At 42.9% G+C, this 26,134-nt stretch overlaps 1 long non-coding RNA gene across 1 annotated transcript; it reads left to right on the forward strand.

The window, feature by feature from the left end:
* The first annotated feature begins 18,259 nt into the window (after positions 1-18,259).
* On the forward strand, positions 18,260-18,892 carry LOC137247923 (uncharacterized). Its single transcript, XR_010951938.1, has 2 exons — positions 18,260-18,526; positions 18,650-18,892. It is a non-coding gene; the product is annotated as an uncharacterized lncRNA (long non-coding RNA).
* The last annotated feature ends 7,242 nt before the right edge of the window (positions 18,893-26,134 follow it).

The raw sequence follows: 26,134 nt of genomic DNA on the forward strand, positions 1-26,134 counted from the left end.
ATGGGGATGGCTGGTCGGGCTTGGTACCAGTTTTCAGCAAAACTACCAGTCTTTTATGTTTCAGTGAGCGGTGGATGGCGCCTTTTTGTATATGGGCGTTGAAGAGATCCGTAAATACAGATGTTCTAGACCTTATCGCTGCTTTAATTGCTCATTTGGCACTATATCGGGACCTGAAGACTTGTTATTATCGGCAACATTATGTGTTATATATATCCAAAACCTTCTGCTTTGTTGTTCGTGGGATTTCCATACCTACAAGTTCCTCGCTCTGAAAGGTCCAATAATTATGTGTCGGGCATGTAGGTTGCTCTGAGCTCTTCCCTTAAACTTTAGCCATCACCGTTCTATAAGCCTATCCCCAAGGATCGATATCAGCACTATCCATTAGTTATTTGAAACACCCTCTCTTGCTCCTTCTTTTAGCATTTTTATGAGCTATTCTTTGGGCTATGTAGGTACCGAGTAGCTCATTATATCGTGGTCATGAGCGTGTCGTGCTTTGTGACATTTTCTACGCTTTTCCGTTATTTTGCCATTCCACCAATATACAGGTAGGTAGGTAGGTTGAACTGGCCGGTCCATGAGGACCTCACATAGACTGATTGAGTCCGCAGTGTTACCAGAAGTTTGTTTTAACGACCAAACTGAAAAACCCTATCAAAAACCAGGACCTATGTTATAAAATAACTCCGTCCTCTTGGCAAATACTAGAAGCTTCCTAGGACTTAAGCCACTTGCTGCTTCTAGATCTGACAGCTGTATCACTCCTAATAGCTGGAGTCTTAGCCTGGCAAGTGCAGGGCACGAGTACAGAACGTGCTCGATCGTTTCCTCCTCCAACCCGCACTTCCTACACCTGCTATCACTGGCCAAGCCTAATTTAAAGGCATGTGACGCCAGAAGGCAGTGTCCAGTCAGAATACCCGTCATGAGTCTACAGTCCTCTCTTTTTAATGATAGAAGCAACTGTGTTAGTCTAAGGTTGTAAGACCTACACATAATCTTCGACACTTTACAGCCCCGCGCTTGAACCCACGCCTTTTCTGCTTGGTCGGTCATGTGCACCTCTCGCATTCGCTTAATCTCGCCCAATCTAATTGGGACGTCTACGGAGCAAGCTTCAAGAGATGCGCCCTTTTTAGCTAATTCGTCCGCTTTTTCATTCCCATCTATTCCCATATGCCCTGGAACCCAATATAGATGTATGCTTCTCCCTGTCCCGATTCTCTCCAGAGACTGCTTACACTCTAACACGCATTTAGATGCTGTGCTATGCGAGATTATTGCCTTAATTGCTGCTTGACTGTCAATATAAAAGTTAACACGGTTGCAGCTTAAGCTATTCTCTTCCAGGGTTTCTACTGCTTTGGTTACGGCTAATATTTCCGCTTGGAAAACGCTACAGTAATCCGGCAGCCTGTAGGATCTGCTTAATTCCGGATCAGCGCAGTATACCCCAGACCCTACTCCTTCCACTATTTTGGAACCATCGGTGTACACATGTATCGCCTCGTCCGCCATTTGCGCACCCTTGCGCCAACCGTCCACCTCTATTGTGGCCTTAAGATCTCCCTCAAAGTTCAGGTAGGGAATCATGTAGTCTCAAGCTGCCCCGAAGCATCGAGCCTGGTTGCGGTCGTTAACGCTTTGTTCTTTGCTACCAGGTCTACAGGTGGAATGTGCAGAATGGCATACAGTGCAGCCGTCGGGGTTGTTTTCAGGGCTCCCGTAATGCAAAGCATCGATAGTCTGCATACCCCCTCTAATTTTTTGAGGTATGTTGTTTTTTGTGTGGCTTTCCACCAAACAAGAACTCCATAGTATAGAATAGGGCTTACAATCGCTGTAAAAACCCAATGAGAAAGAGAGGGCGATAGGCCCCACGTATACCCCAGCATTCTTTTACATGCATAGAGTGCCGTTGAGGCCTTCTTGACCCTCTCCTCCAAGTTGAGCTTCCATGACAGCTTACTGTCTAGGATGATTCCTAGATATTTTGTGCAAGGTTTCTCCTGTAAAGTCACCGCTCCTAACTTAGGCCTGGTCCAATTTGGGACCTTGTACCTCTTTGTAAACAAGACCATATCCGTCTTCTCCGCATTGACTTTCAGCCCGACATTAGATGCCCAGGTATGAATATCCCGAAGCGCCCGATCCATCAAAGAATTAATCGTTGGAAGGCATTTTCCACTTATGACAATTGCAACGTCATCTGCGTAAGCCGTAAGTTTTACGGGTCCCTCATCGAATTACCTGAGCAGTTGGTTGATGACCAGTGTCCACAGCAGAGGTGATAGCACCCCTCCCTGCGGCGTGCCCCTGTCCACTGATTTCGTGGCCTCGTACAATCCCCATTGTGATGTAATCTTTCTGCAATTTAACATGCAGCCGATCCATCTGATTAAGGCAGGATGTACTTTAATGTAATTAAGACCATCCATAATCGCCCATTTTGCAACATTATTGAAAGCCCCGGCAATGTCCAAGAAGACTCCTAGAGCATACTCCTTATATTCCAGGGATTTCTCTATGCTTATTACCACCCTATGCAATGCGGTGTCTACCGACTTGCCTTTGGTGTACGCATGCTGTGTTGTGGAGAGCAGCTTTTCATCCACGTTGGACTTTATGTACACATCTATCAGCCTCTCAAAGGTTTTGAGCAGAAATGATGTTAAGCTAATGGGTCTATAGTCTTTGGGATACACGTGACCGATCTTCCCCGCCTTTGGTAGAAAAGCTACACGAGCAGTTCTCCAAGAGTGCGGTACATGATTCAGTCTTATGCACCCATCGAATATTATTTTAAGCCATTCCACGACCGCCCTACTTGAGACTTGTAGCATGGCCGGGAATATACCATCTGGGCCCGGCGATTTAAACTTAGAAAACGTCTTCACTGCCCACTCGATCTTGGTATCGGTCACCAAGCCCGGCACCACTAGCTCCGTGATCGAAGTGTGAGTGATGTCTGCTGGTTCTTCTAAACCGTCTCCCGATGGGAAATGTGTATCGAGAAGCACCTCAAGGGATTCCTCACTATCACGTGACCATTCCCCGTTCTCTTTCTTTATTAGTCCCTGGACTATGTTTCCCTTTGCTAGGACTTTTTTCAACCGTGCTGTTTCACTGGAGCACTCTATGTCCGTACAGAAACTTTTCCATGAGTTTCTCTTCGCCCTGGTAATTTCACGCTTGTAGATCCTCAGTAGATCCCTGTACTCGTCCCGACACGCTTCGCTTTCCGCGGTCTTTGCGAGTTTAAACATTTCTTTTACCTGTCTTCTTAGAAGACTCAGCTCATTGCTCCACCATGGCGGCTTTGCTTTTCCTCTGAATCTTCTTAGAGGGCAAGCTTTGTTATACGCAGTCATAAGCGTCCTTGTTAGGAATTCATTCGACTCCTCCAGTTCCTCTACATTAGCAACCTCTTTGGGTTGTCCCAGTTTCGTTTCTACATGTTTCTGGAATTTAGTCCAATTCGTTGCCCTAGGGTTTCTAAAGGTTCCTCCCTTCTCTACCCTCTTTAGTGGGATGCTGAAGCTTATATACGCATAGTCGGAGAAGGATGGTCTATCGAGAACCATCCAATCATACCTTGATATATCACGCTCGGAGCTCAATGTAATATCCAGAACATTGCTGGATGTTGGACCAATGTATGTAGGAACATTTCCCCTGTTGGCTATCTGCAAATTGGTTTGCAGGATGTAACAAAATAGAGATTCGCCTCTCTCGTTCGTATCTGCTCCTCCCCACGCATTGTGCTGCGCATTTGCATCTGCGCCTATGACCAACCGTCCTTTGCGCCCTTCCTCCTGTACTAGCCTTTTGCACTCCATCGGTGGAACCTCCGCAGCATGGGCCATGTAGCAGGACGCCAGGATAAATGCCTGCTTATTCTTTTGCTCAACGGCTACCGCTACGAGATCCTCGGTGGTGTAATTAGGCAGCATATATGAATGCAGCTGTTTCCTTACCATTACTACAGCTCGCACCCGTCCTTCCGTTTGTGCGTAGTAAACGCCAAACCCGCGCGTGCTAAGTCCAGAAACCTTTCCTCCCGATGAGAGCCACGGCTCCTGGATCAGCGCCACGTCAAACGAACCCTCCTCAAGGGTTAGGAGGAGTTCGCTCGACGCCACTTTACTGTGTTGGAGGTTTATCTGTAGGACTCGCAGCACCATTGGGCTGTTTTTCCCCCTCCAGCACCTTCGTCTTGACGTCGTCGTCCTCCTCTTGCCCTTTTGGTTTAGAGTATTCGAGGCCCCCTTCAGCCCCTCGTGAATGTTGTGCCGTGTGTTCCTCTGTGCGAGTCACAGCACCATTTAGCGGTTGGTCCTCTTCTAGCACGTTCGTGGTGACGTCGGGGACCTCCACCTGTCTTTTTTCCCTTAGGCTTCTGAGGTCCTTTTCGACTTCGCCCACTTCCAGCGTGTTAGGATTTTTATCCTCGGGACTTCTTTTCCTGAGTCGCATGTAAATTTTGCCAGTGCCAAAGGACATTTTGCCAAGCTGCGTGTACAAAATATCCTCCGCCTGCTTGTTTATTTGGAAGATGTAGAACTGACCATCCTCGGTAGGCCGAGATACAGTAAGTACCTTCCAATCCTGTGTCGGTATGTTCGGATTCTGATTCTGCAGAAGTCGCAGTGTATCCTCCGACTTCATCACGCATGTTATCCATACCTTAACTTTTGGTACCGTGGGGATTTGCGCTTTATCCACCACCTCAAACCGCGCGTTCGTGCCTTGCCTTTGGAGGTTTGGAACGACTTCCTCCAGCCACCGCAAGCTCGCGATGTTGTCGCACGCTATCATCTTCACACCATTATACCATCCCCCCGAATCAAAGGTTGGAAGGGGCTTACTTGGTTGTTCCCGCATCATCTTAAGCATTAAGCTAATAAGCTCCCTTTCCACAGATCTCCACCTTTCAGTAGTCATTTGTCCGAACGGACTGCTACGATCAACCAGCGCCAACGTCAGTGACTGCTTTTCCACATCACTCATCTTCTCGGGAAAAGCAGGAGTCTTAGTGTTATCTCCCTTTGGAACCTCCGAGAACACCGGAGTCTTCGCGTTAACTCCCTTTAGCGCCTCCGAGAAAGCCGGAGTCTTAGCGTTATCTCCCTTTGGCTTATCTTCCGTAGTTGGAACTTCCCTCTGACTGGCAGCTTTTGGGGTAGTTGCTACCTCGCTATTGGAACCCATCTGTCTTACAGCATTGGGCCTACTTGTCTTGTCTATGCGACTGCCCCGCCTCGCGGCTCTAGGACTGGGTCCTTTCTGCCTCTTGAAAGCAGGCTTGCCGCCTTCTGCCGAACGTTGCCTCTTCATTCTGCCATTCGGCGCTTCTTCCTCCTCGTACCGGTTGCAGAACCGAGGGTTTCTCGCAGCAAACCTTTTGAACTGCCTTCGACCTACTTCTACCGTTTCATGGGCCCATTCCAAGCGCTCGATCTCCACTTCTGTTGGGTCGACCACTGCTCCCAAGCGTTGTACAATTCTTAGTGCTGCACGGTACTGCGAGAGAGCTCTTTTACTTCCTCTGCTCCGTACCCTTCTCCACTCTTCTACTCCGTTTTCATTTGTGTGCTTCTCCAACACGGAGTTCATTGAATCAGCACTACTCTCGCTCCCCGAGTCCGACGCATCGCTTAATTCGTATTTGTCGTCCTCCTCTTTACATCCTCCTTATTACATTCAGGTAATGAGTTGTTCATCTTGGTCGTACGACCACCTGCCCGACAAGGCGGGCTCAGCGGTCCAGTATTATATACGGGGAAAGAACCGTCCGCCACAGCAGCGCCCCTTACTGCGGTAAGGCCATAACTACTTCCCGAGATGGCCCGGTATCGGGAAGGCTCCGTTCGAATACAGCCGAATTTATCCCCCGGCTGCAAATCGTCCAACAGGCACGGTCCGCATAACACCCTGGAACAGGAGTCCGATTTACTTTTGTATGACCTGGAACATATGACCACGTATATCTAATCATTCCCGATATGGTCCGGGTAGTAGGTTAATGGTGTCAACTATTATCAACATCGACGAAACTCCGCAAAACTTCTCCTTATCGCTACAAGAAGAAGCGCAATCAATTCGATACGACCTAACTCGGCTGACTATGAAGTCACAAGGTCAGATTGGTTTAGAAAATAACGAGCATATATATCATCCTATTGTAACGTAGCGTTACAATATCATAACCCCCCTGTACTTCTTCTTTTCACTTACGCCTGAGCCCCGCTGTACTTCTTTCCATAGCATAGCAAACAACCAACAACAGATTGCAGGCGACAACAATACAATCATCATATTGTAAATGACCATATGCAAACAAAAGCTGATGGCAGGCCAATGGACTATTCCTCCAGCAAATCACCACGACAGTGGTGCATTTATTTCTCCAGCATTTTGCGGCACAACCCATATAAAAGGAGCGAATTAGGGTTTTGCAATTTAGTCCTCGCAGGTGAGCCAGCGGGAATGGATGTGTTTTTAAAGCCATACTTTTCCCTCCCGCTAGCTAGCTGAGTGGAAGAGCGCCATCATGGCACGGGTCACCCTTCACTTGGGTAAGGACGACGGGGAGGATGCCTTCATGCTACTTTTCACCCCGCGCCCTCCTAGGTGTTGAGCGGCGCGACGCCTTCATGACCATACGACCCCTCCCCCTCAGTTCTGGCTTCGGCCGTGAACCGATGCGTGCGCAGTGCCTTTAAGGTGCACTTCTCCTCCGCCCACGGATCGATCCACGGTGTCTCGGCTGGTACAGTCCCGCCCTCCTTAATCACCTTGTATCTAGCGCGCCACCGTGGTGTGATGGTAGCGTGCTCCGCCTACCACACCGTATTCCCTGGGTTCAAACTCCGGGCAAAGCAAGATCAAAATTTTAGAAATAAGATTTTACAATTAGAAGAAAATTTTTCTAAACGGGGTCGTCCCTCGGCAGTGTTTGGCAACCGATCTGGGTGTATTTCTGCCATGAAAAGCTCTCAGTGAGAACTCATCTGCCTTGCAGCTGCCGTTCGGAGTCGGCATAAAACATGTAGGTGCCGTCCGGCCAATTTGTAGGAAAAATCAAGAGGAGCACGACGCAAATTGGAAGAGAAGCTCGGCCTTAGATCTCTTCGGAGGTTATGGCGCCTTACATGTATTTATATTTTATTTTATCTAGCGCGCCAGTAGGGTGGCGGGGGTGTCCAGCGGCGAAGCCAGCACTAACGAGTCCTCGCAGTCTCTTCCGTAGGTCGCCGACTACCGATCCATCCGAGTACCCCGCCCGGAACAAACAGCCGCTCTCGCCTTCGCTCTGGTATGCGCTCCGTAGCCCACCGCCGCTGCCGTCGCATCTTTTATCTTATTATTAAAAATGGCCGATATCTGACTACGACCACGCCCACTCTTTCGATATCGAAAAATAAAAAAAAATACCATAATTACATACCAAATACGAAAAAAAGATGAAACATGGTGATTGGATTGGTTTTTTGACGCAAAATATAACTTTAGAAAAAACTTTGTAAAATGGGTGTGACATCTACCATATTAAGTAGAAGAAAATGAAAAAGTTTTGCAGGGCGAAATCCAAAGCCCTTGGAATCATGACAGGAAAAATGTTCGTGGTATTACATATATAAATATATTAGTTGTACCCGACAGATGATGTTCTGGGTCACCCTGATCCGATATCTCGAAAACGCCTTCACATATACAACTAAGGTTCACTCCCTTTTAAAACCCTCACTAATACCTTTAATTTGATACCCATATCGTACAAACACATTATAGACCCACCTCTGCTCACCTTTATAGCGATATCTCGAAAAGGCGTCCACCTATAGAACTAAGGCCCACTCCCTTTTAAAATACTCATTAACACCTTTCATTTGATACCCATGTCGCACAAACATATTCTAGAGTCACCCCTGGTCCACCTTTATGGCGATATCTCGAAAAGGCGTCCACCTATAGATTTGTAAGATAGGCTATCATTCTGCTTTCACAGCAGTGTTTCGTTTGTTTTCATTATTTCTACTTCTTTCTTGTTTCTTGCCAATTCTTTGCCACAGCGCTGCAACATCTGTTGCAAAAACGATGTGAACATTGGACCATGATGAAATGAATATTCAGTTCTCATCCATTTCACGTTTTCCCTTATTTTGACAAGTTTGACATGCATAATTTAAAGGGTTCTCTATCATACATAACTGCCTTTGAATTCTACTACGATCGGAGTAGATTATACTATACGCTTAGGAATATAATAACTATGTACTTTTGTAGTACAAGAAAATACTGCCAAATAAATCTGCCGAAAAAGTGAGGTTATGTTGTTGACATCACCTTTATTATTGCATTATGCGTTGGACTTGTTGGCGATAGTGTCATATTTACTGCCACTCTTTCCTCGTGCTCTGGGATGCTTATAGAATTAGCTAATGGCAACAAAAAACTATGGCTTATCAAAACGTTATTTTAAACAGCTCTGTCTAAGCCTGGAAACGTTTAGACAAACATGAAATACTCCCAGTCATGTGATCAGACCCGATAGACATTACTCTAACTTTATATCTCTATCCACCTGCCTCTTGCTGCCTAACCCTCTTCCTCTCCCCTCAGCATATTCTAGTTGTTTATCTTAATCGCCCACTCAATTTCACTATCGCCTTCATTCTTCGTGTCCAAGTCTAACTCTCACTATTACCCTTAATCTCATCCTTATTCTTAATCTTCCTCTTTTTACTACTTTGTCTTAAACCACTACCTCTACTCTCACTCTCCATCTCCTTCTTGTTCTTGTTCTCTTTACTTTTTCGACTTCCCTTCAAATTCCTATACTTTTTGTTCCCATTTCCTCTGTTTTCCGCAAATTACATTACTAAGGTAGTAAAAAATTAGCATAACAGGACCAACAATTTTCCCTCCCTACTACTTTAAATTTCATGACCGGATTGTGAGAGCCAACAAATTTTTGTTGTTGTATACTGACTTCACCTTGTCTGATTTTATTGCGTCATGTTTCAGAAAAATTTATCGGTGCGATGCGCCCCCTTTCACAAAATATCATGGTTATTCATGATTCGATCACAAAAGGTTTGCTCGACAGACAATTTTTTTGACAATTGCAGCCATTTTGCTCCCAAATCCAATTGTCATCCGTTAACCGGGTTGTTTCTTTGCGAGTTTTCGAAAAATATTAGTAGTGGAAAAAGGAAGCAATCAGTTTGCAAATACCCGATAAGTACTAAACTGCATAATTCCTTAGAACATTTATTTTAATTTTATGATGAATTTATTAACTATGCCATGATCTATTAGTGTGGCTGAACATAGGTTTTATGAAAAGTACGGACACCAAGGAATCGTGCACTTTCGTAAACCTATGAACATACGAAACCTAAACCACTTCAAAATTCATCGTTGATTCACGTAAAAATGTTATTAGTAAATAAAGGAGATGCCATAACGCAATATTGGGACATTGAGCATGTTAACTTATTCATTCCGTATGTTCGAAACATTCGCCTCCATTTAAGAATTAGGGGAATCGGTTTATATTTTGATGATTATGTATATTCGGACCTCATGATATAGTATCAAACGAACGTGTTCCGAATATTCTAAATTAACGTTTTATCCGAACCACTTAGCTGAATACTTAACGTAAAGGAGCTTTCCGAAATTTCAGAATAAAAAGGTAAATACTCCCTGTGTAGCAGGACCGCATAAAAGCTGAACTCTTCTGTCAAAGTCAAGACCGGAATATAAAGTTCTAAGACAATAAGCCATTTTCTGTTTTTTTTTTTTTTTTTTTTTTGTCAGACCATGTCGGCTACCTTATCAGTATCGTCCTATCTAAAAAATATTTTTCAAAAACTTCCCAATTCATGATTTGTCACAAAAACGCCCTATATTAGAATTAGGTTGAAGAACGCCTCAGAATGCTTTTCATTAACTCCCTCTTATGTGAAAATGCATTGAACTTATGCTCATATAGGGAGTTTTTGAAACAAATTTTGATATAGTGTATTTTTGAATAAAATTCTAAACCACATAGGTAGCTCTATCAATTCACGAAATATTTAGTAGAAAATTAATTATTTCCAAAACCTGTTGGCATTTACAAATTTATTATCACTACTAATATACTACTAAATGTACTTTTCTACTACAATTTTTGCTAAGGGTGATTGAATTATTACCCGTTTTCCCTACTTCGTAAAAGCAACCCGTCCAGATTTTTCAATTTGGGAGTGTCAAAGCTCTGCCGTTATTGAAGAACAAACCTCAGTAATTGAATCATGATGGTTATTTTGTTGTCAAATTCCTGTTGTACTGTGTAATTCAAAGAAAAAAACTATTTTCCACGAAACACATTTTTTACTTGCAAATAACACGTGATTGTTTTTAAATAATCAATCATGTAGAAAAGTTCATAAATGTCAATTATCTGGAAATTATGTTTCTGTTAATTTATCAATGTCGCTGAAGTAGTAACTAAATAGTTTATGCATTCTAAATTAATTTTCTTAGAATAAATACTGGATATTACACATGAGGGGAGTGAGAATATAGTATATTCTCGGTATGGTCCTGTAAGCAAATTATGCATAATCAACCAGAATTCGAGACACGTTTTATTTGTGACTACAGAAGCTACAGTGTGCCAGAATGCATTTAACACACAGAAATTCCAAATAGTAATGTTGGGAAGTAGTATCGAGTTATTTTGAGATTCTAGTACTAAGGTATTGATACTGTAACGAATTTACTGAAATTCCGCTTCTTCCAAATCTTCTACTAACGTTCGAATCACTAAACCGTTGAATAAATAACTCCACTGTTCAATAATGCAAAATGGCCTTTATTAAAGTTCTTTACAATAACACTACTATTGCTCGCCAGATAGCGTCTTAAATCAAACTGATTGTCGTGCTTCTACTGTTGCGGCCTTTTATAGTCTGTGATTTCTCGTTTGCATACTTCTAGGCTCTTCCAGAATTTACTTAGTTACTGCTATATAATTATAACTACAGATGCACCTGTATAGCTCTCATGTGCGTAGTTTGTGAGCGACACTTACACAACTATAATTGCATACTTTTAGGAGCGTCTCAGATAAGATATCTGCATGTGTTTGTGCGTTGCTTCTCCGCTGCGTGTATGTACATATGTGTAGACATAATGATTGAATTATTGATGTGCATGCAAGTCACTGCTTAGCATCGGCTTAGAGATGATAGTATCCCTTAGTGCTGCTAATATTCGTTACAATACTTTGACAATCGGCTACTTTCGGAAGCAATGGGTACTTAAAATTTTTATTGCAATGTCACGACATAAGTCCGATGATGTGAATATCGTCAACCTTTTCGGAAATTGCTCAGTCATGTAGCTCGTTATCACAGGGCAGTCTATTCCCGCTGATCAGATCATCTTCTACAACTTAAAGTTAAAGAAAATGCATAATAAAGATTAGCAATCCTGGTTAAGTCCCGACCGACTCGGACAGGTCCCTCCTGATCCTAATCGCCCTATAGGTGTTGAAGATATGTTAACATAAGTTTTGCATGAAAACCCACTTCAGCAACTTCGAGATCGTAATGGGACGTCTACGGTACAGGCTTCGTGGGATGCGCCCTGTTTAGCTAACTCATCCGCATTTTCATTTCCATCATTCCCATATGCCCTAGGACTCAGTATTGATACTTACTTACTTAATTGGCGCTTAGCCGTTTGAACGGTCATAGCAGTTCTTAAAGCGGACCGCCCTTTTGCTCTGCTTCCATAGGCGGGTTCCGATAGACACACTTTCTCATCTTTCATTCGCATAACATGGCCCAGCCAGCGCAGCCGCTGCATTTTAATTCGCTGAACTTTGTTGATGTCTGCGTAAAGCTCGTACAGCTCATCATTAAATCTTCGTCGGTACTCGCCATCGCCAACGCGTATAGGTCCATAAATCGTTCGAAGAACTTTTCTCTCGAAGACTCCCAGAGCCGCTTCATCTGACTTTGCCATTGTCAATGATTCTGCACCATAAGCAGGACGGGTACGATAAGTGACTTGTAAAGCATTATTTTTGTTTACTGAGAGAGGACTTTACTCTTCAATTTCCTAAGTAGTCCAAAGTAACATGATATAGATGTATGCTCCTCCCTATACCGACTCTTTCCAAAGATTGCTTACACTATATCCCACTTTTAGATTAGAGAGATTATTACCTTAATTGTTGCTTGGCTGTCAATGTAAAAATAGACATGGCTGCCATGACCGTTATTTCCCTTCAGCGTTTATACAACTGTAGTAACGGTTACTTTTTCCACCTGAAAAACACTACAGTAGTCTCATAGCTTGTATGATCTATTTATTTCCGAATCGGCGTAATATACCACACACCATACTCCTTACATTACTTTGGAACCATCGTTGTACACGAGTATCGCCTCGTCTGCCATATCGCCCTTGCCAAAGCCTTCCACTTTTTTGTGGTGGCTCTAAGACACCCATCGAAGCGCACGCAGGGATCAAGGTAGTCTGTCCGTCCAACATTTGATGACGCTATATTACCATAGCCGTATAGTCTCCGCTCAAGCTGTCCCGAGGCATTAAGTCACGGTTCATTTGTTTACGCTATGTTCTTCGCCACAAGATCTACAAGTAGAACGTGTAGAATGGCATGCAGTGTAGCCATAAAGGTTGTTTCAGGGCTCCCGTTTTGGTAGGCGTTGATAGCCTGTTAAGCCCTCACTCCCCCCCCCCCCCCCTATTTTTTTTAGATACGTTTTTTTTTTTTTTTTTTTTTCGTCCACCAAACAAGGACTTTCCAGTTGCTGTAAATATCCAATAAAACCCATTCACTCTCTCCTCCACGTTGAGCCTACACAACAATATACAGTCTAGAGTGATTCCTAGATATTGTGAACAACGTTTGTTCTGCAGTGTCACACATTTAGCAGCTTAGGTTTAGTCGAATTCGAGACCTTATACTTCTTGTTAAACCAGATCATATACATCTTTTTCGCGTTGGTGCTCAACCCGATATTGGATGCCCAGGTATGTGAATCCCGAAGCATCTGATCCATCAAAGTGCTAGTTGTTGGAAGGGAGTTTTTACGTATGACAACCGTCAACGTAAGTTTGACAAGCCCCTCACCGAACCGCCTGAGCAGTTGGTTGATAGCCAACGTCCACGCCCTGCGGCGTGACCCTGTACACCGATTTGTGGCCTTATACAGCCCTCACTCCGAAGTTATCTTTCTAAAGTTATGTTTATAACCGCCCTATACAGTACCGTGTCTACCAAATTGCCTTTGGTGTACGCATGTTGTGTTTTGAAGAACAGTTTTCTCATCCATATTGGATTTTATATATACATCTATCAGCCTCTCAAAGGTTTTGTTAGCTAGTGGGTTTGAAGTCTTCCCACTTTTGGCAGGAAAACGACATGGGCAATTCTCCGAAAGTTGACCACAGGTTTCAGTCTTATGCAACCGTCGAATATTATTTTACACGATTCCACGTTCGCTCTACTCGAGATTTGCCGATGTCAGCACAGACGATAAGGTTGCTCCCCGAAAGCTTTGGGGAGTGTTATCCATGTGATGGTCCTTTGCCGGATTCAGATCCGGTGCGCTCCGGTAACACAGCACCATTAAGGTGCTAGCTCGACCATCTCGGGAACGATTTATATGGCCACATTGAACTTTCATTGCTTGGGGTCGCCAGAGCCTCGTCTGTTAGTAAAACAGGATTCGCCTCGGATAGGTGAGGTTGATAATTGGGTTTGGAGAAGCTGTTTATTGCGCGGGCAACCTGAAGGGTTGCGCTACACAGTCCCTTGGATCTAGTATAGTCGTCTCTTACGACAGGCATACCTACCGCGGGTATATTCTGACCCCCTAACCCGCCTCTATCGTTTGTATCGATCACAGGAAAACGCTGCAGAAAAGTTCTTAAGCTTCCTTTTGTTAGCCAAACTTAAAAATTTCGTTTTCGATAAGGGCATGTACCAATCAAAAAAATTTTCTAGGCTATGGCTACCTGCCTACCATTGTCCAGTCTTAATGAGTTTGGTATACCCAACCAACTGAAGATCTTTTGTAGAAAAGAAATGAGGACCTCGGATGTGATTTTTCTTGTAAATTTAACCACGCACTGTCTATTAGTGGCCACCACGCCTTTAATCTAAGTCTACGTTTCATGGCCGTCTCCCCCGGGTGTCCTTGTGGCTGGCCAATGAAATTCACATGGTCTTCTCTCGTAATTCTCTCGTACTTCGTAGCAAAAGGGATAGAAAACGTTTGCTTTGTTCGTCGACCACAAATCATTTTTCACATTCGCGATCCTTTCTACCAATTCCTTGTCCTTTACGCTATCTGTTGAAATCTCGCGAATTCCCATAGGTGATGGCGTCGTATTCTCGATGGCGTGAGACATAAAGTGATTATGGTCTTTACCGAACGAGTTTTCTGGATCAATTTCACAGATAAATTTACAAATCGATGTCTCTTGATCCTATTATCGTCACCACTGTAATCATCCACCTGTTGTAATATGCTTCTTACTTCGAATGGTAAATACAGTTGATAAACCTAGCTTCCCCAAATCCCTAAGCTGTAGTGCCTTCCACTTCGAAGACCACGAATATAACCAACCCTGAGTCTCGAACTGCACCTCCTATAGCAGAAACATCGGTTAAGAAACTGGTTGTAGTCACCCAAGAATTCTATTTTTGTATCTAGATTAGACTAAGACACCTCTCATTAAGTGCCTGGTTGCCTCAAAAATAAAGGCTGACGGCATAACGATAAGATAATTCGAGTTTAATTATGAAAGAAATATTTTCTCGTTTAGAATTGATTCAAAATATTTCGAAACCCTTCTAAATAGCTCGTTTTGGTCGCCCGGGGCTTTTGTTCGCGGGTTCCTTCATAAGACAAAGAGAACATCGCAAAAGTTCCTCGTCAAAGCTCTGATCCAAATAATTGAATTCAAAATCAACCATCAGTATATATTACCAAAACGTTAGAGGTTAAAACTCAAAGTTAGCCGATTTATTATTGCTTCTTTTACTGAAACTTGGTTGAAACCACATGTTTTTAATTCCGAAAATTTTTGTGACGAGTATCAGTCTTATAGGAATGATCGCTTAAACAGAACCGAGTGTGGTGTTTTGCTGGCTGTACATTCTTCAATACCATCCGAGGAGGTTAAATTTACCAGCTACTGATGACATCGAATTTAAATGCGTCTGAATCCTGCTAGACTGGGGACGGATTTACTTAGTAATTTGCTACATTCCTCCCTCATCTGATCAATCAGTGTATATGCGGCATGTTTCACTGATAAAAACTGTTTATTCGATGACGCAATGTTTGTCTTGGGCGAATTTAACCTGCCGCATATATCATGGAACACCTTTGATTATAATATTGTTACGAATATTAGCAAAACTAAGGGGTGCTGCTATCTCTAAGCCGATGCTAAACAGTGATATCATGCACATCCATAGATCAATCATTATGTATCTACATAAACGAAACAATAATTGCGTCAACACATATGTACCATGTACGTATACGAGCAGCGGAGAATCAATGCACAAACACATGCATATATCTGAGATACTCCTGAAAGTATGCAATGAGAGAAGCTATAAAATCGTGCAATTGTAGTTACAGCTGAGAAGTTTGAGAGCTGATGGCAACTAGTAGATTCTGGAAGCGCGGAGAGTATAAAATGCAACAAATGTGGAGGCGCTGGAATACAGTTTGATTTGAGTTATCAAGCAGTTTCGACAAAGACGCTATCTAGCGAGCAAGAGCAGTATTTTTTTGAATAGTAGAGTTTCATTTGAGCTATCAATCAGTTTGGTTATTAAGCAAGCCATTCGTTGCACAGTTTGAGTGTTATTGTGAAGTACTTTAATAATGGCCCTTTTGCATTATTACAAATTGGATTTATTCAACAGTTTAGTGATTCGAACTTAGCAGAGGATTGCAAATAAGAGGATTTGCAAGTAAATTCGTATCGGTCTCATCTAAGACGTGTAACAAAGTCTTTTTGTATGAAATATCTGACCTTTGTCTTAATCAGATCAATATTTTTCCAAATAAGTACAGAAAATTTGTAGATTTCTATATGACGTATCAAAATTCTCTGTGAACCGATGTGAGCCTCTAGTTTTACCTGAAGATGTTTACCATCCTTTCCTCGAGATAGTTTACGAAACCATTGGCAAGGTTTATGGTTGCATAAATAAACCAGGTGTTTGTATCAGTCGTTTTGATTTTCCGAGAGCCAATTTCAAAAAATTAGTTGAAGAAATTTCTAAAATAACTTGGCCTCAACATAATTCGGACGTGGAACGTTTTTTTTATTTTAATAGTAACATTTATACCTTATATGAGAAGTATGTGCCCAAACGTGTGTGTTCATATGATGAATCAATGCAAGCCTGGATCACTAAAGAACTAAAATCTTTGAAAAACCAAAAGTCACCTTACTTCAAATTATATAAGAAGACTGGCTTATATTCCGATTACGTTCGTTATGTTATTCTGCGTCATATGTATTTTGAACTTAGTAAAAAGAGCTATAAAGCTTTCGTCTGTAAAATTAAGAAGAAAACAAGTAAGGACGGGAATGGGGCTGAACAATAATCTTATCCCATTCGCAATCTCCAAATAATGCGCTGTATAAAATAAGAAGTATATAGTGAACAGATGTACATACCTAAACAATTTAAGATAAATATAAAAAAATGGCAAAAACCCCCTTATCTGAATGATCGGTTGTATGGGATATATATTATATACAGCTCCGATCTAAATAATTTTTACAGGAAATCTTCTATGATATATTAGAATATATATCACCAAGTTTCACATTTTTATATTGGAAATTAAAAGAAAATTGCAAAAATCTTTCTATCTGAACTATCGGTTGTATGGGATATATACTATATATAGCTCCGATCAAAGTGATTTTTTCAGAAAAACTTCTATGATATATTAGAATATATATCAGCGAGTTTCACGTTTATACTTTCTAAATTGTGGCAGGAACGACCAAAATCGTCTCATCTGAACGATCGGTTGTATGGGAGATATATGTTATAGTGGTCCGATCCTACCGGATCTGACAGATGTCTAATATAATACAAAAATACATCCTTTTGCCAAATTTCATTGAGATATCTCAAAATTTGAGGGACTAGTTTGCGTTCAAACAGACAGACGGACGGACGGACAGATGGACATGGCTATATCAACTCAGTTCGTCGCCCTGATCAATTCGGTATACTTAATGGTTAGTCGATCTTCTATATTTCTCAACGTTAAAACATCGGACCAAAGTTAATATACCATTTCATGTTCATGAAAGGTATAATTATTTGCAACCCGAGGTCGTTTCATGGTTTGGTAAATTCTAAACGTGGGGTAAAAGGTTTACCTTCCGCTATGAAGGTTGATGGTAACATTTCTAACGATAACCAAGATATTGCGAATTTCTTTGCTAAATTTTTCAAATCTAATTATTCCGGCGAGATTTTTTTGCCACCTGGGAAATATCCTTATGAACTGCATTCAAGTGATTCAATCTCTGAACCATATTTATTACCTGAAGATGTTTTATTGTACCTAAAGACAATAAAATAATATTTAACATACGTTCCTGACTTAATTCCCACCTGCTTTCTTAAAATATGTACAGAATGCATCTACCAACTTCTTACTGATCTGTTTAACCTGTAGATATCAAGAATCTGCTGTCATACTGGTGTGGAGTACAGCTTTACTGCCTCACGTTTATTATACAACTAACTACTAATTACGCGATACTTTTACTCTCGCTGCTTGTCATACTCACTCTATTACACCAATACGGGTCTCTACAACTTTTATTGGCAATATTTCTATCTATTTCTTGAGCGTTTCTTGGACGTTGAAGAAATGCTCCAGAAATGCCCAAGAAAGCTTATCTCGGTTCAGCTGATGGATGCATCAAACAAACATTAAAAAAAAGCTTCAAATTGGCTTACAAAGGGAAATTAAAGAAATTTCTGAGCATCTGCGTTTTTCAAAATTTTATTTGCTTTTCTGCACAAAATTGACCACTGTACGCTTTGTTTACATTGGAAATAGCGAATGCTAAATATTCAACTGAAAATAAATTCTGTTTCAACAACCCACTGACACATTTAATTAAATGCCACCGTTGGTAGAATCACGTTTTTAGTTGTTCAGCTTAACAGTCAGGCCTTTCTCTTCACCTGGGAAGAACCGTACGTCATATTTGAAATACTTGTTTTAAATGCGTTTTATTTACTAGCAAATGCATAGATCACCAGCCATTTGATAAATTCCTAAGTAAATAGTATATTGAATGCCTTAAATAAGTATAAAAAGAGTGCAAAAACGTTTTGTTAATCATTGCATTCAAAACTTTTGCAAAATGAGGTTCCAATTACTTATCGGCTTTGTGCTGGCGTTACTTGCTGTGGCTTTTGGTAAAAACTTACTTTTAGCTTTAATAACTATCAGCTAATTCTATAAATCGTTTCTTTGAAATACTCATTATACTTAATTTTACCCTATCATAAAAATAATCGTTTGCTTTTAATGTCTTACAGCCAATCCCAATCCCTTGCCTAATCCTGAACCCTACCCAGGTGGTGGTGGCGGTGGCGGCGGAGGCGGTGGTGGTGGTGGCGGTGGCGGCAAGTAAATTCAAATAGGTTCCCAGCTTTTCTACAACTCTATGCTGCTTCAAAGTGTAGCCTCGTATTTTTTTGTATACTTAAATTTAGTCAATTCTTTAAAGCCGTCTTTGGTGAATAGAAAAATTTGTAAATAAAAAGTATTTTTCTATTAAACTTTGTGTGTGTATACTTTGGCGCTCTACTGGAATAGAAATTATGTGCATGCCAGAAGTTTCCAATCTATCAGCAGAATCCTTCGAAAAAAGCTTATTCCAAAGTTCTTTAAACTTTTCCCAGAGCTTTTCACTAAGGCACTATCATCTAATCTTTATCAAGTAAATGATTCCTACTATTGGTAAGAGTAATGAGTGCGCAGAGCTGGAGGTACTCGATGAGCATCGATCAAGAAAAATAATCATTTACCAAAATAAGTGTCGAGGCAGTTTTACTATCCTTTTCTCATGAAATATTGTGTCCAAGTTTATCAAATATGATGGAATAGATCTAGTCAACCTAGAGGTATGAAAGTTTATGACAATAGAAGACGTCGTCACTGCACACTTTTTTTTTGCGGGGAGGCTGAAAATGCCTAGTGCACCATAATTGCTGCCTTCGCAGCAACCGTGTGTCCGTAGACTAAAAAACAGCCCCGTTTTGGAACCGTCGCCCACCCCGGTACCACTTTCGCATTACTTCAGGGTGGCGTTCCATATTTCTCATTTTTTAAGAGCCTACTGTTGTCCCTGCGTCCAGGTTCCCGCTATTTGCTCTGAGTGTCGATTTAATCGCCACTGCTTCGCATGCGCATTTCTCTGCGCTCCCTCTCAGCATCCATCAGGCGTGTCATCACTGCAGTCCAGCACTCTTTCCTGTTGCGCATATGTGATACCAAATTTCTCGTGGTAGGTTCCTCCCCAAAGACTCCATGCAAGGCGAGTATTTCCTCGGGGAAACGGGGCCAGTGGAACATGACGTGTTGTGCGTTTTCTAACGTTTTGGAACCGTCGCCGACCCCGGTACCACTTTCGCATTACTTCAGGATGGCGTTCCATATTTATCATTTTTTAAGAGCCTACTGTTGTCCCTGCGTCCAGGTTCCCGCTATTTGCTCTGAGTGTCGATTTAATCGCCACTGCTTCGCATTCGCATTTCTCTGCGCTCCCTCTCAGCATCCATCAGGCGTGTCATCACTGCAGTCCAGCACTCTTTCCTGTTGCGCATATGTGATACCAAATTTCTCGTGGTAGGTTCCTCCCCAAAGACTCCATGCAAGGCGAGCATTTCCTCGTGGAAACGGGGGCAGTGGAACATGACGTGTTGTGAGTTTTCTAATTCCGTGGTACACATTGGGCAATGAGGATCTTCCTCTATCCTACGCTTCCATAAATACTCTTTGAAACCGCCATGTCCACTCATTATCTGCGTGAGATGGTAGTTCAGTTCGCCGTGCTTCCGCTTGCTACGTTCCATTGAGCTACGTTACAAACTAGCGTGAAGGTCCAACGCGCTTTAGTCGGGGCCTCCCACCGTTCTTGCCACTAAGCTATTGTTTGTGTCCTTGCTCTTTTCTTGTCTTCTTCAGATGGTCGCTCGATATTAGTGTTATACAGATCGGCCATTTCGCTTCCCAGTAAGCCCACTGGGATTTTCCGGGTTAGAACCAGGATCGCGTCGTCGGACACCGTCCGATAAGCACTTGCTATTCTTAAAGCAGCAATTCGGTACGCTGCTAATATATATTTTTAATGGGTCCGTTTAGATCCATACCACACTGGTGCTGCGTATAGTATTATTGAGCTGGTTACTGTGGACAATAGCTGACGTGTAGCTTCGCTCGAACCACCAATGTTAGGCATTATTCGCATAGTGCTCCATTAACTTTGGTAATTTTCTCCCCCACCGCTCTGAAGTGCTCTTTGAAAGTTTACTTAGAGTCAATGTGCACTCCTAAGTATTTTAAAGAATCCTTTGAAGTGATTTGATGATCCCCGACAGTTAAGACTAACTCGTTCGCCGACCGTTTGGAGCTTACTAATACCACTTCCGTCTTTTGGCTAGCCAACTTCAGTCCCGTATTGGTCAGCCATTCCTTTATTCTTGCTACGGCGTTATTACATAATGCTTGAAGCAAGTCCAGTTTCTTGGCCACTACTACCACTGCAATATCATCAGCATATCCCACAATTTGCGTGTTTTCTGGTAGATCAATCTTTAGCACCCCGTCATACATTACATTCCAAAGCGTTGGACCGAGAACAGATCCCTGTGGGACGCCTCCTGTGATTTTGTACTCTTTTGCTCCTCGATCCGTGTCAAAAAGGAGTACTCTGTTTTTAAGATAGCTACCTATTATTCTGCGTGAGTAAATTGGTGTGCCGAAGCTTTGCAGCGCTGCCATTATTTGCATCCAGTTCGCAGTGTTAAAAGCATTCCTGATGTCCAACATAATCAGTGCACAGAACTTCCTTTTATTTTGGCCTCCAGAGATAGCTTCTCTAGCTATATTGACGACTGTTTGTATTGCATCTACGGTAGATCTTGATTTGCGAAATCCATATTGATTATTCGATAAGCCACCTGGTCTTTCTAGAGTCAGCTGTAGGCTCCCACTAATTATACGCTCGAAAATCTTCCCTAGGGAATCCAGCATACAAAGTGGTCTATATGAGGATGGTTGGTCCGGCTGTTTACCATGTTTCAGCAGTAGGACAAGTCTTTGTCATTTCCACGGGCGAGGGAACACGCCTTCTTGCATACAGGCGTTAAAAAGATCAGTAAATAATGTAGCCCTAGTTGTGATCGCGGCTTTAAGGGCTATGTTTGGTACTCCGTCGGGTCCTGGGGATTTGTTATCAGCAACTCTTTTTGCAGCGTCCAGCACCTCCTGCTCTGTAATTTGCGGAATTTCCGTACTTTCTAGATCCTCGCTTGGATAAGTCCAGCGATCTTGCGCCGGGAAAAGTGTTTCAACAATAGTATTCATCAGTATCGGGCACTTAGGTTGCTGTGATATCGGTCCTTTAACTTTGGCCTTCACAGTTCTGTAGGTTGATCCCCAAGGATCTAGGTCGACATTATACAGCAGTTCCCTCAAGCATAGCTTCTTGCTCTTTTTTATGGCATTTTTAAGTGACTTTCTTTGTGCGACATAGGTGCTGTGTAACTGCGCATATCATGGTGATAAGCGTTCGCTCTGCGCTATTCTTCGTGCTTTGTGACATTTTCTACGCTCTTCCGCAATTTCGTCATTCCACCAATATACCGGAGTGCGCTGTGCTTTTCCGCGACTTCTGGGCAGGGCAGCATCACATGCCATACATAGCGACTTAGTGATTTGAACCGACTGGTCTTGCGCATGCGATCTTCGTAGTATGGCGTCCTTCCAGATAATATCAAATATTTGTGGGTCGATAAGGTGATGTTTCCATTTCCTATTTTGTCGTTGTTTTGCTGCTACCGTTAGTGGAGTTTCGAGCAGCTCTACGCTAATAGCTTTATGGTCGCTGTGTCTGTAGACGTTGCTTATGGACCATTTTGCTCGTCTTGCTATTTCGCTGCTAGCGAAGGTGATATCTATAATGGATCGTGTGGTACCTGTATCGAAGGTATATATCCCTGGTTGATTTAGGAGTTCTAGCCTCAAAGAAGTAAGGCTTTCGAGAAGAACTCTACCTCTTTCGTTGGTTCGTCTATTTCCCTACACAGATGACCATGCATTGAAGTCTCCACACACTAAAAGCGGGTGTTTACCTCGTGCTTCAATGGTGATCCCGTATATCATGTCTTCGAACTCGGCGATGGTCATGCTCGGAGGGGCATAGCAACTGAAGACGTATATACCGTTGATTTTTGCCCACGTGAATCGTGCTACCGTTGGCGTCATATTTTCCTGTGGCAGAAATTGCCCTGGTGCCCAAATTTAGGCTTTCCCTGCCGAATCTGAGTGCCAACCCTGCTCCTGGCGATTTTTGTATTGTTCAGAAAGTACCACTATGTCATATCCTCCTTCATAGACAGTTTGGGATAATAGCTCTTGGGCTGCCCCGCAATGGTTTAAATTGAGATGCAATACCCTCATGAGACAGGCATTTTGCTGGCCTCTCGTTGTGGGCTTTTAAAACTGCCTGCTGAATGTTGTCCCCCACATAGCGCACATTTCGGTGCGTCTTCGCAACTTGCAGCCTTATGACCTTCCTGGCCGCATTCCCTGCATAGGCTAGACCTATCTACAGTCTCCTTACATTTCTGAGCTATATGCCCGTGGCCCCAGCACCTATAACAGCGTTTCTCTTCCTTGAGCTCTTTAATTCGGCAGGAAACCCATACTACCCGGATTCTTTGCGTATTAAGAACAGCCTTGGCATAATCCGCTGTAAGGCTTATAAACGCCGTACCCTGTGCGTATGCTTTTTATGGCAGTCCAATCTGGATTTGATGTTGCATTGCTGGTGGAGGGCGTTGCAATTCTCCTCAGGCGTAGTAATCTCATCGAGATCTCTGCACTGTAGTGTGACCATTTGGGGCTTTGTTATAACTTTAGCCCAGTCCTTTAGTACACCTTCAATTTCTGCTTGGTACGCGCTTGTTTTCCCATCTTACGATTTTTTCAGCTCTATTAACAGCTCTCCTTTCGCCGTTCTTCTAATCGTTTTGAAGTCATCACCCAGGGATTTTAATTCGTCACATCTTCTTACTTTACGCAATATGTCGGCGTACGTCGCATCCCCCGCCTTGGAAATGATGATTGCATCCAGCCTAGCCTTAAGTGCTTTTTTCTTGCTCTTCTTTTTAGCTAACTGCCGGGAGAGTCTTTTGGGATGCAGTTTCCTCTTTCCGCTCCGTCTTCTCTTGCGTTTCTTGCCCACCCACGCGCCCTGGCAAGACGTCTTTTAGTGTAGTAGGGGCTTTTACGACGTTGTTCTCCTTGGTCGAGTACGATATATTCCTCGGTCGCTTTCCTGGGGTGATGGACTTCTATCCTTGGCACATTCGCTTTGACGCAATTTATGTTCTAAATTCTTTACCTCTAGGGCCGACTCGATGTACAGCACTTTTATTACGGAGGCCAAGCGCTTTACTTCCGCGTGTATGTTATTACGCCCCATGAAGAACTGCATCAAGTCCTCAATCGCCTTGGTCATCTTTTTTTCTCCAGAGGGGTTTTGTTGATTTAAAGCAGCTGACGCCTGCTTAATTAGCTCACTTAATGTTGTTATGCCCGTTTGAACCTTGCTGTCGGAGCTCTTTTTGCAAAGCTTCGGTGTAGCAACCGGCGACAACGCTCCTTGCTTGCTTTCGGCCTCCGCTCCTTTGGGTTTCGTTACCACTTGCGACGAATTGTTAAGGGCCCCATCCGATGGGCCACGCCCTTCTGGGGAGCGAGGTAGCTTCCTTCCTACAAATGGATTGAACGCAATTTCTTTCTCCTGTGTTTGGTTTTTCATTTTAGTATTGTTGTTGCTCATCATTTATTTAATTGGGTCCCCACTTGAGGCCGCTATCTTGGTCCGAGTGTGCAGTTACCTATATAGATCCCGTGGTTGTCTATGCAAAGGCAGGGAGGCCACGTGAAGGTTGACGCAGTCCCTCATGAAGACTGCGTTCAGAGCCAGATCAGTATTAATCGGGAGGATCGCAACCGAACCTGCACCACCAACTTAATGATGACGGACTTTCAACGTACCCCAAGGCCTACCAAGGTTTTAACGGGACGAAGACGAATGGGGAATTAACCGGAAAGTCATTTCGACGGTGTGTCAAGCCGTGTACTGAGATTTCCGAATGCCATATTCGCCAGCCCTTAACAAACATATCCAAGTTGCTGATTCCAGTATACCTTAAATAAGACCTTACTGGGCTCAGTCTTAATGTGACAATCACCTTAAATTTACAAATAATCTACTTCTTTACCTTCCTGAGTGTGTATCCCACGTCGTATAGTTGCCTCCCCATCTAGGGTAGGTATTCCCTCGAAACAACCCCGTACTAGGCTGTGGATGCTTAATTCAGGGCGGCATCTACTCGCCCTGCGACTATAGGTTCTCAGGGTGCTTTAGCTCTTTTAAGCCAAACCCTCCTCACCAGCTACTCTTGGTCGAGGGCTGCTTATTTGATATTCGCAGCTAATATAATTAATAGGCCGTTCACTGTCCGCCAGCAGTGACCCCCTTGGCCTGAGCTCAGCCACTTCACACTTCCAAAATTGCTTAGAAGTATATCTATGTATCTCAGATACCAAATATTGTTAGTCTTGGACAGATTCACGAAAAGTTATAGCAATTTAAGGATACTGTTTCACATCCTTCCACACTACTGTATATCTCTGTGTTCGAAATGATTTCGAAATAGCACCAAAGAAATCGCGAAAAAGTCCTTAAACAATCCCAAAAAACTCTGGAACTGATCCCGAACTGGTATTTAAAAAGTTCCGAAATTATCCTCAATTAGTCCGCAGCACAGTTCCAAATTATCCCGAAGTGATCCCTCGATGAGCTCAAAATAGAATGGGTACAGAAAAATGTCCGGTGTGAGCCTTAAACAGTTGCGCAATGGTTATGAAAGAGCGCCCAAATAGTCCCAAAAACATCGCTGCTCAATTTTGCACAATTGATTGGAGCTCAACCTAAGTGCCCCCGAAGCCAAATATTGGTAAACCACGATTAGTGTGACCCATTTACCACATAGTAGGAGGGAGAGGGATGGGAGCGTGCTCTGACCTCGAAATATGACACATATATCAAATATGATTGGTCTACCAAAAATATAAAAACCGTTAAAGGGGTGATTGGGGTTGGGAATTGTGGGAGGGGACATAGTGTTGCTTCCTGTATCACCCAGATAAATATTGTTGGTATAGAACAAAGGTTGATGGCCGCCGTGGTGTGATGGTAGCGTGCTCCGCCTACCACACCGGAGGTCCTGGGTTCACGCCTCGGTCAAAGCAACATCAAAATTTTAGAAACAAGTTTTTTTTCTATCAGAAGAAAATTTTTAGAAGCGGGGTCGCCCCTCGGCAGTGTTTGGCAAGCACTACGAGTGTATTTCTGCCATGAAAAGCTTCGCAGTTAAAACTCATCTGCCTTGCAGATGCCGTTCGGAGTCGGCATAAAAAAAAGTAGGCCCCGTCCCGCCAATTCGGTCTAACTCACATTAACGCAAAGCTATGATGAATTGTAAAAACGGTCCAGGAAATGGCGAGGAATTAACAGAATCAGAGAAATGGCTATATGTAACAACGTGTCAGAGGGATGGCGAGAGGAGAGAGGGGTGGTTACTGTTTGCTTTTCCAATATTGCGTTGTTCTCGGTTTCATATGACCAAATGTTATTGGTCTAGGAGAACATACGTGGCGTTATCATGATTTTTAAAATTGTTGTAGGAGGGAAAGGGGAAAGGGTTGGTACGACGCCTCTACTC

This window comes from Eurosta solidaginis, chromosome 4 (genome assembly GCF_040869045.1).
Source record: "Eurosta solidaginis isolate ZX-2024a chromosome 4, ASM4086904v1, whole genome shotgun sequence".
In the NCBI taxonomy this organism is placed as follows: Eukaryota; Metazoa; Arthropoda; class Insecta; order Diptera; family Tephritidae; genus Eurosta; species Eurosta solidaginis.